Genomic DNA, 12970 nt, shown 5'->3' on the forward strand with positions numbered 1-12970 from the left:
TCTAAAGCAAAGAAACGAGTACGATGTATAACATTAACAAAACGTACCTCGGGGTAGTCGGGGTGCAAGTCAAGAGACTCATCGACACGGATCGTAACCCGGCCAGCAGCGGGTGTGGCTCGTCTGCGACCCCGTCCTCTAGTACCTGAGGAAGTAGCCCATCCAGTAGCGGGGCGAGGTACTAAGGCAGCCCGGTAAGCAGCTGTGACAGCTGGTGACGACGCAGCAGGGGTCGTCACCGGAGTAGACACTGTACAAAGAAAAAAAAGGAGCAAACAGTACTAGTGGAGGCGGAAACAGAGCTAGCAAAGTGCTAGGCCGAGGCAAATGGGCCACGACGATGGGCGAAACAATGGACACATAGCTAGCCATAACAGAAAAGGAGCTAGCAATAACAGTAGTAGTAGTACCAGCAGTAACAGTAGAAAGGACAGCAGAAAAAATGGTGGCACTAACAGTCGGAGTGACGGTGGTAACAACAGGGACCACCGTCTCAGTCGTGGATGGGGAAGCAGTCGAGCTAGTCGAGGGAAGGGTGCTACTTTCCATCCTAATCAAGTAAGCGATTGGGAAATACAATCAATTTAACAATGGAAACACGAAATCCCCTAATATCAGTCGGATTTTTTAACTAAATCGCAAAACCCTAAACCCTAATTACTCTATCAAGTCGAAATAAGCAATTAATCAACAAAAGAGTAAAAGGAATACTTACTTGGTGAATGCCCACAACAGATAAGTAAGAAAAATCGACAAAAACAAATGCAAATGACGGATTTTAATTAAAAAACCCGAAAAACCCTAATTCCCGAAATTAAACACAACCAAAATGAAATTTAAGGGGAAAAGTGAGGGCTTTTGTCGATTTAATATCAAGGAAAATAATGTGGGTGTTGGATTTGGTAGAGAGGGAGGATTAATGGAGAACTTGGGAGATAATCGCACAAAATATCGCAAGTAAGGAAGTGAATGAAATTAGAATGAAAATAAGAGGAAGAATAAGAAACTCCCTACGTGTTATAGACAATTTCACTCGATCGAGTGATTTAAAACCACTCGATCGAGAACTCTAGCTTTCATTCTGCTCGATCGAACATAATTTCACTCGATCGAGTGATCCTTATTTTAGGCATTTCGATCGAGTGTCTGAAACCACTCGATCGAACAGTTTTCTTGGGCATTCCTCTCGATCGAATACAAATAGTACTCGATCGAGTTGTTTTCTCGTGTAACTCATCCCAATGCGATATAAATTCCCCAAACCTGCATAAAAACACGCAAAAACATATCCTGACAATACCAAATCACAAAATAAGCAGTCTATAGTCGATATTCGCTAAGCTAATTAAACTAATGTCTAACAGTTCTAAAAACGCAATAAAGAAATCCAACGGAAATTCAAATTTTACAAATTGTTACACGGGGCATTCCCTGCTTACTGCCCAAAACACTTCAGTAGCCCATAGGAGGGCTTCTGACTGGAGGAGGTCCCTTCAGCATCTCGGACCGTCCTCTTCGAGCTCCATGAGTTTGAATTTGAACTGGTAGAAGGAGAATAGTTGGCATCCACGTACGCGCGAACTTTCTTCTTCTTCTTCTTAATATTCCCATCAATATTGGCTTCTTTCCCAGCACTTTGATTGACTTTAATTGCACCTTGACCGTCATTGACTCTAGCATCCACTTTATCTGTACCTGCAGCAAGGAAAACAGAAGAATATTCCTCCTTTTCGCTCTCAGTCTGAGGCGGAGGGGTTACAATTGCAGCACAATATTCAACATTCTCAGCTGGAGTCTCTTTATCTGAGTCAATAGACGATAGGGCATTGCAAGGTTGAGCTTGCATGGGGGCCCTACGAGATTTAGACTAATGAAAAATCAATTCTTCATCTCCTACCTGAAATGTGAGTGTCTTTCCCCCGACGTCGATCACTGCACGAGCAGTGAATAAAAATGGTCTCCCTAAAATGATAGGGGTGTGAGTGTCCTCGGGGATGTCAAGCACTACAAAGTCTACGGGAATAAAGAATCTCCCGATCTTGACAGGTATGTCCTCTATAACTCCTAGTGGCCGTGATATACTACAGTCGGCCATCTGAACAGTCACATTAGTGCAATTAAATCTGGTCAAACCAAGCCTCCTAGCAAGAGATAAAGGTAAGACGCTCACGCTAGCACCTAGATCGCATAGCGCGTTATCAATCAAATGGGTACCTATATGACACGAAATTGAGAAGCTACCCGGGTTAGTTTGTTTAGGTGGTAACTTATTTTGAACTAATGCAGTCCCTACTTCAGTTAAAGCTACCATCTCATGATCATTTATGTGCCTCTTACGTGTCAAAATTTCTTTCATGAATTTCATATAAGAGGGTACCTGGGTAAGCAGCTCGGCGAACGGAACATTGACGTGAAGGCTTTTCAGGATCTCAGCAAATTTCCCGAATTGTTGATTAGCCTTGTTGTTCTGTAATCGCCTTGGAAAGGGCACAGTGATAGAAATTTCGAGCCCTTTATTCCTTTCTTCTAATGTCTCAGCGGGTTCAAACACTTTTTCACTCGATCGAGACTTTTTACCTCTCGATCGAGGCCTTTCAGGAAACTTTTCACTCGATCGAGCATTCTCAGCCATTCGAGCGAGTTCCTCAATGTCAGCAGTGTTCGATCGAGGCAAAATTCCACTCGATCGAACAGTTTCTTCAGACTTTTCACTCGATCGAGTGGTTTCAACCTCTCGATCGATTCCTTCAATATCCAGTTTACTCGATCGACCCTCAGAACCATTCGATCGAGTAATATCAGCAGCATTTCTACTCGATCGACCACCAGAAATCAGTCGATCGAGTATTTTCTTCGTGCTAGGCATATTTTCAGCAATAGACGTGATACGGTCGTTTCTGTACCAAAAATAAATAAAATTTGATACGGTCGTTTCTGTACCAAAAATAAATACCTATCTACTACTAACAGAAGTCAGCGGTAAGTAGGGTCGATCTCCACAGGGAGGCGGTTTACTATCTACTTGTCTATTCTATCTGTCTAATGTCACAATTGGGGGTTTTGATTGATTTCTAGACTAAAACTAACTAAAAGCAAGGAAGAGAAAGAAGAGATTAAAAGCAAAGAGAGGGGAACTAGGATTTCGGGTCATCAATGAACGTCAGTCAATTGCAACTAAGGTTACAGATCAGTCGATGTGTCGGTCTAAGGGGCAATGAATATCTCCTTTCGGTCTCAATTCGCCCTAAAATGCTATTAGCTTAACTTTCGCCCTCACTAAAGCATCCTATTGTTCACTGCGGGTCTCACCCCTTCCAACCTTTCGGTCCAGGTCAAGGTTTACCGAAGTTAAAAGGCTAATTGCTTCGAATCAACTAGCAGGATACAGTTAAGGCAGCGATTAACAACAAAGACTAAAACAACAACGACGAATCTAATAACCTAATTAGCAATTAACATCCATTCATTAACTCACCTAATCCTAGCAAAGAAATTAGCTAGACATGAATGAATAAAGAACAAGAATAAAGAAAGAAAGAACAATAAGCATTAATTAAACTAAAGAGGAAGGGAAAGAAAGAATTACAGAAATAGATCCGGAATTAATAGAGGAACAAAGTAGCAGTAGTAAAAGTAACGTATGTGGTGTGTGAGAGAGTTACAAATGACGTCCTACCTTCCTATTTATAAGAAAATAGGATTATTGATTAACCTAATGACGGATTAAAACTAAAAAGCCCAAGCCCGTAAGAGAATCCACTCGATCGAGTGGTTTAGAACCACTCGATCGAGCAAATCCGAGCTCAAACCATTCGATCGAGTGAAATAACCACTCGATCGAGTAAACACTAAATAGCAACTGTTCGATCGACCAACTAAAGTACTCGACCGACTGATTATTCCTAGCAGAATCACTCGATCGAACAGAAATGTACTCGATCGAGTGACTTTGACTTCAGCAGCTCACAATTCCGTTAGTTTCAGCTTTGACTTGTCCTTTTTAGCTCCCGAAACAGCTTCACGCATCCCAAGACAGCTATATTCCCGCTCCGAATTCACTCTTCCTCCAAATGCATGCAAAACGGACGATAAAAGGCTTGATTTCACTACTTTCTGGTTCATTCCTGCAAATAAGACAAAATAAACCAAAGTAGCATATTCGGGGCATTTCGTAGCATAAACTACGATAATAGCATAGAAATACGTGCATAAAAAAGGCCTAAAAAGACTATATAAAATGCACGTATCAAATCTCCCCAAACCAAACCTTTACTCGTCCTCGAGTAAACTAAATGCAAACTAATGGAACGGAAAAGATAACTCAGAGCTAGCTACAAATGCCCACTTAGACCAATTTAATGCAAGCAAACTAACACTTATAGCAAACGGTCAAATGCAAACGAGTTGTAAGATGTCTATAAAATAGCTGAACCGTCGACCTTGCAAGACCTTTAATAATGGACTCTCACGGGTCACTCTTCTCTCATGAAGCAAAGGGTGAACATATATATGTAAGAGAGAAAGAAAAATAGTCGCTCACCTAGACTACGACCCACATAAACATGCATGCAGCTAATATGATAGACAATTCTAACTACCGTACACACATTCCAACCAAACAAGGTCCTGTCACAGCCGAGGGCTTACAAAAATATGGTAAAGTGAGGCAATGGGTAAGAAAAGGCAAAACATTTATGGGAATGTGGAGGTATAGGTGATCAAGCTAGTACCTAAACAAAACCATATGACAACATTCATTTCCAACTCAATTATGAATTAAGCACATATGCCCTTCATTTGGCATAAAACTCACCAAACCGAACTGAAAATACTCCTCAATAAATGTAAATAAAGCATAGGAGTGAAACCGTCTCATCAAACAAACTCTTTTTTTTTTTCTTTTCTTTCTAAATCACGGTTTCTTTTCTTCCTTTTTTTCTTTTTCCGAATTCCTTTTTTCAAATTCTTTTTTTTTCTATTTTTTTGGTTTCTTCTTTTTCACGTCTTTTTTCATCATCCTCCCTTTCTTCTTAGATTACCAACTCCGAATCAACAGAATACGAACCAAACTTGGCACAATGAAATATATACCGCAAAGATACACTAAACTAGCTTGACAAGGCAGGCTAAATTTGGGGTGTAGCTAAGGGTCAACAGGCAAATTTGGCTAATGTGGAGTTAAATGGGTAAAAATGAAAGAAAGGGAATTGTAAGCACCTCCCTGCATGTGACACCAACCACTAACCCGAATGTATGAAGGCAAAAAGCAATTGAATTTCATATACGTGCAAATTGATGAACATGCTATGCAAGGAGTAACTACTCACAATCCTACATGAAACCGGTCACAAATGACACCAGTTTATAAGGCTCTAATCCTTAGAAATTATAAGTAGTTTGCCAAAATTTTCAGGTCAAGTCTATTCGTTCAGCTAAATTCAACATAAACTCGTAGATATGCAATAAGACAAGGCTAAAGATATTAGTTTATTGCAAGGCTTAAGCAAAAAGACAAATTGCAGTGCAGTATCATCATTGAAATCTACCGTTCCGACTCAACCTATGTGCTAAAATAAACGTGAAATTTTTGAAATTTTCAATTTTTTTAATTTTTATGAGATTTTAAATTTTTATGAAAATAAACAACAATGCAATACGAAAATTAAACGTGATAACAGAAATGCAACAAAAACAAGATGCAGACACAGATATGGATGCATAACCTCCCCAAACCAAACCGTACAATGCCCTCATTGTACCAAAACATGGAAAGGAAATGCAAACTAAAGGAGAAAGAGAGTAAATGCAGAAAGCTTACAAGATACGCGGAGGAGGGACCTCCCCAAACCGATCATGAACATGGGAGGTTGCTAAAGACCCGGAAAACCGTCACAGGAAGCTAATCCAAGTCAAACGAGTGAATGGGCATCCAAAAACTGCTCGATCGAAAGGACTTTAGGTCGATCGAGTGGTTTCTCTTTATGCAGGTGCTCGATCGAGTAGAAAAACTACTCGATCGAGTGAGCCTCGGTGTGTTTCCTGCAAAACGCAATAGAAATAGCCCGCAAACTAACAAAACAAGCATTACTAATAAAGTCTATGGCATGAAAACCATTTATTACAACTGAAATAAAATAGAAAATTAAAAAAAAAAAAATTCTCCGGGTTGCCTCCCGGGTAGCGCTAGCTTCAGTCAGGTCCCAGCTCGACCTTCTTTTCTTCAAGCCTCTCTAAATTAGTCATAATCAAAACAGCTCAAAGCGCGCAGCATTAAATCATAAATCTGCGCATGTGCTACACAGAAATGTAAGTAGCACCAAAGTGGAATAGAGAAATAGGAAATAAAATTAAACAACCGTTTAAGTCTAACAAATTTCCTATGCGAGCTCCTAAATTTATCCACCAAAAAAAGGAGCGCGGGAGCAATTGTCAATAAATTAGGGCCCCGTTTCAGATTAAAAATATTAAGATGACAAGGACGGTGAAAACTCGTTAAATTACGCGTCCACATGTGAGAGGGTAAAGCTTTAAAAGAAGAAGCATGAATCAAATGAGGCAATATACTATTAAAACAAACAATAATAAAATTATCGTTTACTACCTCAGGTTGGTCGCTCTCAACGACGGAATCACTGACAAAGGAATGTATTACCTCATCCGTGCTAGGATCAAATACCGACTCAGCTGTCCTTTCGTCACCCTCAGTGGAATTCGTCCCGTAAATCTCAGCCTCAAGTGCATCCAACTCGGCTTTGAATAGGGGAGATTCACCGTATCCGTTATCATCGTCAAAATTGTCGTCTAAAACGAACCCAAGCAACAAATCATTGCTCTCGCTGGCCAACTCACTCGATCGAGCAGAATTATCACTCGATCGAGTACTTTCCTCCTGATTTTCACTCGATCGAGTGATTTGAACTACTCGATCGACTGGTTCTTCTGAAGTTTCACTCGATCGACTATCATGAGTCACTCGATCGAGTGATTCTTCCTGTACAGCGCTGAAACCCACGTGTAAACTTTTGAAGTATGATAGAAATTCGTCATCCGAGTCATAAAAATCATCCTCATCATTGGGCAACACGGTTTCTTCATGGGAAAAACCGCTCTCAGTAAAGTACACCTCTTCTGGTTGCCAACTATCCGACTCAGCTACTAACTGAGCAATCTCAGACTCGAGCTTATCAAATCGCGCGCAAGTGCGTCTATCATCATTTTGCATTTGAAATGCAAGTGTTTCCAACAAGGACTTCAGCTCCGCAATCTCTTCTTTCTGGATATCAGGTGGATCTTGTTGCGGTGGCCATTGATAGGGTGGATGTGGCGGCACAACTACAGGGGAATGGCTAACACGTCCCCAACGCTTGAACTCGTAGACCGCGTCATTTTCTGCCATACAAAGAACTGCATTGTGCTCAGCAGAACCACATCTCCCGCAGTAAATCACCTGCTGCGCCATATAATGGGACATAGGTGATGGGTCAAAGGTACTCAAGCCTTCCCCTTGACGAACTTTCACCTAGAACTGTCTAGGTAGTACCTGTAAGGCCTATCAAAACAGCACTAAAGAAAAAGATTAGAACGACCTCAAGGGAAAAATCCCCTCTGAGGCTAAAAACAGACAGAATTAAACAAATAAATAAATAGTTGCCTCCCCGGCAACGGCGCCAAAATTTGATACGGTCGTTTCTGTACCAAAAATAAATAAAATTTGATACGGTCGTTTCTGTACCAAAAATAAATACCTATCTACTACTAACAGAAGTCAGCGGTAAGTAGGGTCGATCTCCACAGGGAGGCGGTTTACTATCTACTTGTCTATTCTATCTGTCTAATGTCACAATTGGGGGTTTTGATTGATTTCTAGACTAAAACTAACTAAAAGCAAGGAAGAGAAAGAAGAAATTAAAAGCAAAGAGAGGGGAACTAGGATTTCGGGTCATCAATGAACGTCAGTCAATTGCAACTAAGGTTACAGATCAGTCGATGTGTCGGTCTAAGGGGCAATGAATATCTCCTTTCGGTCTCAATTCGCCCTAAAATGCTATTAGCTTAACTTTCGCCCTCACTAAAGCATCCTATTGTTCACTGCGGGTCTCACCCCTTCCAACCTTTCGGTCCAGGTCAAGGTTTACCAAAGTTAAAAGGCTAATTGCTTCGAATCAACTAGCAGGATACAGTTAAGGCAGCGATTAACAACAAAGACTAAAACAACAACGACGAATCTAATAACCTAATTAGCAATTAACATCCATTCATTAACTCACCTAATCCTAGCAAAGAAATTAGCTAGACATGAACGAATAAAGAACAAGAATAAAGAAAGAAAGACAATAAGCATTAATTAAACTAAAGAGGAAGGGAAAGAAAGAATTACAGAAATAGATCCGGAATTAATAGAGGAACAAAGTAGCAGCAGTAAAAGTAACGTATGTGGTGTGTGAGAGAGTTACAAATGACGTCCTACCTTCCTATTTATAAGAAAATAGGATTATTGATTAACCTAATGACGGAATAAAACTAAAAAGCCCAAGCCCGTAAGAGAATCCACTCGATCGAGTGGTTTAGAACCACTCGATCGAGCAAATCCGAGCTCAAACCGTTCGATCGAGTGAAATAACCACTCGATCGAGTAAACACTAAATAACAACTGTTTGATCGACCAACTAAAGTACTCGACCGACTGATTATTCCTAGCAGAAGCACTCGATCGACCAGAAATGTACTCGATCGAGTGACTTTGACTTCAGCAGCTCACAATTCCGTTAGTTTCAGCTTTGACTTGTCCTTTTTAGCTCCCGAAACAGCTTCACGCATCCCAAGACAGCTATATTCCCGCTCCGAATTCACTCTTCCTCCAAATGCATGCAAAACAGACGATAAAAGGCTTGATTTCACTACTTTCTGGTTCATTCCTGCAAATAAGACAAAATAAACCAAAGTAGCATATTCGGGGCATTTCGTAGCATAAACTACGATAATAGCATAGAAATACGTGCATAAAAAAGGCCTAAAAAGACTATATAAAATGCACGTATCAAGACGCCTGTTCACCATCAATAACAATGGTCCTCGGGTCTAATATGTCCTCAACAGCTGATAATTTTGGTTCTTCATAGGAACGACCACTTCGCAGGTTAATTAAGTTTATCGTCTCATGTGGATTATTCTCGGATTGAGACGGTAAATGACCCGGTTTCCTCGTGGATTGGCTCGCGGCCAACTGAGCAACTTGAGTTTCAAGTGACTTAATGGATGCTTCCTTTTGTTGGTCACTTATTTGCAGCTGCTTAGTCAATGATTGAATCATCGACTTTAACTTACCCAATTCACTAACTCCACTTGAGGAAGCTCCTTGATGCGGCGGTGGAAAAGATGGAGGCTTTACAAAGCCTTGTTAAGCTTTATGAGGAGGGACATAGGGTTGTTGCTGCTGCGGTGGAGGAGTAGGATTAAGAACATTTTGACTGGTCCACCTCAAATTGGGATGGACTGCCCCTTGGTTATTGTAATAGGAACCTCCTCCTTGCCTATATTGCTGAAAGGCAAGGACTTGTTCCTTTTCTGTCAGACAGTCAAAAGTGTGACCGTCATTGCTCCCACATCTCTCACAAGTGACAGTTTCCTGTCTAGTCAACAGATGAACCATCTGTTGACCACCAGCTTGCTGCAACTCCAACCTATCAAAACGAGCATTCATGGCTTCCAGCTGAGCCACAACAGCATTGTCGACCGAGTGCACCGTCTGAATACCATCCCTCGGGTTCCCATACTCAGCACAATGAGTCGCCATCTCCTCAATAATGCCCCATCCCTTATCATCATCAATATTCTTTTGGAATTTCCCATTAGATGAGGCATCAAGTATAGCACGGTGGTCATCATACAACCCATTATAGAATTGGTTGCACAAAAACCACTGATCAAATCCATGGTGAGTAAGGGACCTCACCAACTTCTTGAACCTACACCAAGCCTCATAGAAATTCTCATCAGGTGCCTGTTTGAAACTCGTAATCTTTCCTCTCAGCTGATTAGTACGTTGGGGAGGAAAGTACCTTTATAGAAGGTGAGAGCAAGACTTTCCCAGTTGGTAATACCGGCTGCAGTGTGATCAAGATCAGTGAGCCACTCCCTAGCTCCGTCAGTCAATGAAAAAGGAAACATGACTTCCTTTATCTTGTCTTGGGTCACTCCCTTAGTGGCGGGAATGGTAGAGCAGTTGTCAGTAAAGACCTCCATATGTTTTCGCGGATCTTCACCCGCCACACCTCGATAAAGATTTCTTTCGACCAAATTTATATAAGACGGACGGATATCGAAAGTGTTACCATCCTCTATTGAGAGCTTGAAACCCTTAGGAATCGAGGCAGCTGTGGGCTCTGAGTGACTCGCAATGTTAGGCATCTTTACTGGCTTGATAACAGAAATAGAATTGTCTTCTTCACAAGACGAGTCTTCTGCAAAAAGAAAGTGTTGTAGCTCGGGTTCGAAAGTACTCAAGTCTTCCTTTCGAATCTTTCTTTGCAGACGGAGTCTATGCCGAAAAGATCTCTCCTCGGCTCGGGATCACCGGGACTAATTCCGACTGTTTGACACAGGCATACACAACACTGAAAGAAATAAGTGAGAACTGTCTCAAGGAATAAAAATTCCCTGAGACGGATAAAAATAAACGAAATAAAAGGCAGACAGGTCTATTGCCTCCCCGGCAACGGCGCCAAAATTTGATACTGTCATTTGTGTACCAAAAATAAGCCTAAATATACTAACGGATGCTAGTGATAAGTAGGGTCGATTCTCCACAGGGAGGCAAGATATTTGTCTAAAGGTCCGTCTACTCAAGTCACAATATGGGGGTTTTGATTTTGATTTCTAAACTACTAAAAGATTAAAGGAAAGAGAAATAAAGTAAGATCAATAAAAGTGAGAAAATACGATAAGAGTGATCAAATAAGAGAGGGTATGCCAGGATTTCGGTTCACCATGGTAGTCTATCGACTCAGTTGCAAATAGCCTAGACAATCTACTGTGAGAAGGATAAGGGAAAGGTCCTTCCGGTCCACTTTCTATCCTAGATTTTCACTAACTTAACTTCCGTCCACATTAGGGTAGTCTACTGTTCATAGCAGGTCTATTTATTCCAATCTTCCAATCCAGGAGTAAAGTTAACCAGATTAATGTAATTTAGAAGCGTGCACTCAACTAAATTGATGTTACAATTAAATTGCTATGAAGACAGATTCTCACATGTAAATTATCTAGTCTATTCGCTACATCGTCACAATCCTACCATGGATTCCCTAATCCTAACATATAGAGAATTAGCTACTCATCTTATTAATGGTGTCAACAATAATAATAATAAGCATGCTAATGAAAGACATAATGAAATAATAACAATCAAGCATAAACAAACTAGGGCAAGAATAAATAAAGGAATAACGAAAGATTAATGCAAACAAAGTATTAAGATTAAGAGTAGAAGAATGATTACAATCTTAAGATTTCGGCGTAAAGAACAAACCGAAAAGCAGAGAGTAATTAAGAACAAAAGTGGCAGAGATTAAGAGGAGGATTAAGCAGCAAAAGTAATTAAGAGAACTGTTAAGTGTAAAAAAGTCTATGAAAGATTTCCTAATGACCTAATTACGACTCCCTTATATAGGGGAGCGATAATTAACAAAAATAAACCTATCACGGATTAAGTCAACCCGTGTAAACTAGTAAACCTCTCGATCGAGCAGATTCAGACCACTCGATCGAGGTCTTCTTCAGCTATTCCTCTCGATCGAGCAATTAAAGCTCTCGATCGAGGAACTCCAGTAATCACCATTTTGATCGAGCCAACAGAATCACTCGATCGACCACTCGTGTCAGCCAAACCACTCGATCGACTCTCAATTCTTCTCGATCGAGTGCTTTTCCATCAAATCAGCCTCTAAGTCGTCTTAGCAACTCCCTTGACCTTCCTTCACGCACTCCAAGGCACGTCTCTTCCTCCAATAACTCCCGTCTCCTTATAATGCATGCTGAATAGGACGAATAGGGCGTGGTTCCACTACTTTTAGGTTCTTTTCTGCAAATTAGACAAAACAGAACAAAGTAGCCGATTCGGGGCATTTTGCAATACATAACGATATAAAAAGGCATAGAAATGCGTGCAATAAAGGCTAAATAGTCTATATGAACTGCACGTATCAATAGTCCTTACCTAGCAATTGCCCAAATCGTTGGCGGTGTTCATTTCTGGTGAAGATTACCTCCGGAAAATACTCCAGTTGTGCAACACCTTGTATCATTACATTCTTTTGGCCCCTTACCTCTCGTGAGGCGGATGAAGTAGCACCCTTGTGGCGCTTGGGCGCGGTCTCGGTGGCCTTCTTGCTTTTGCTCCTTAGATTCATCCTTGCTTAATGTGGTTGGTAGGGATTTGTTCAATTTGTGATGGGGTTTTTGTGGAGATTTTGTGAGGAGGATGATGAGATTTGGTTTTGATGTTGATAAGATACGGGAATAAGGATGGTGGGGGAGGCGTTTATAACAAAGAAGGGTGCTGGGACGAGCGGGCCAGGGCTGGGTTCGGGCGTACCAAACTGTAACACAGCACTTATCCTTTGCTATCCGGGCGTCTTGGTATCGGTTCGAGCGTCCTGAAGTTGCTGCACGGACGTCCTATCAAGGAGACGCGCGGATTCTCTCCAGCTGGTCCTCTTTATTTTGAATACTGGTCAGGACGAGCATTTTGAAAGCGGCTCGAGCGGATCTTTATCTGGGACGTGTGTCCTCTGAAAAATCTGCCCAGATTTTCATCCAGGAAAAATCTTACTTAATGTACAATTCAGGACGAGCGTCCTGATGTCGGCTCGAGCGGATCAGTATCTGGGTCGCACGTCCTGATTCCAAAATGCGCAGATCTTATGGCAGTGAATTGTTTTGCCTGAAGCACAGCTTGGGTCGAGCGGGCTAC

This window comes from Silene latifolia, chromosome 1 (assembly GCF_048544455.1).
Source record: "Silene latifolia isolate original U9 population chromosome 1, ASM4854445v1, whole genome shotgun sequence".
Classification (NCBI taxonomy): Eukaryota; Viridiplantae; Streptophyta; class Magnoliopsida; order Caryophyllales; family Caryophyllaceae; genus Silene; species Silene latifolia.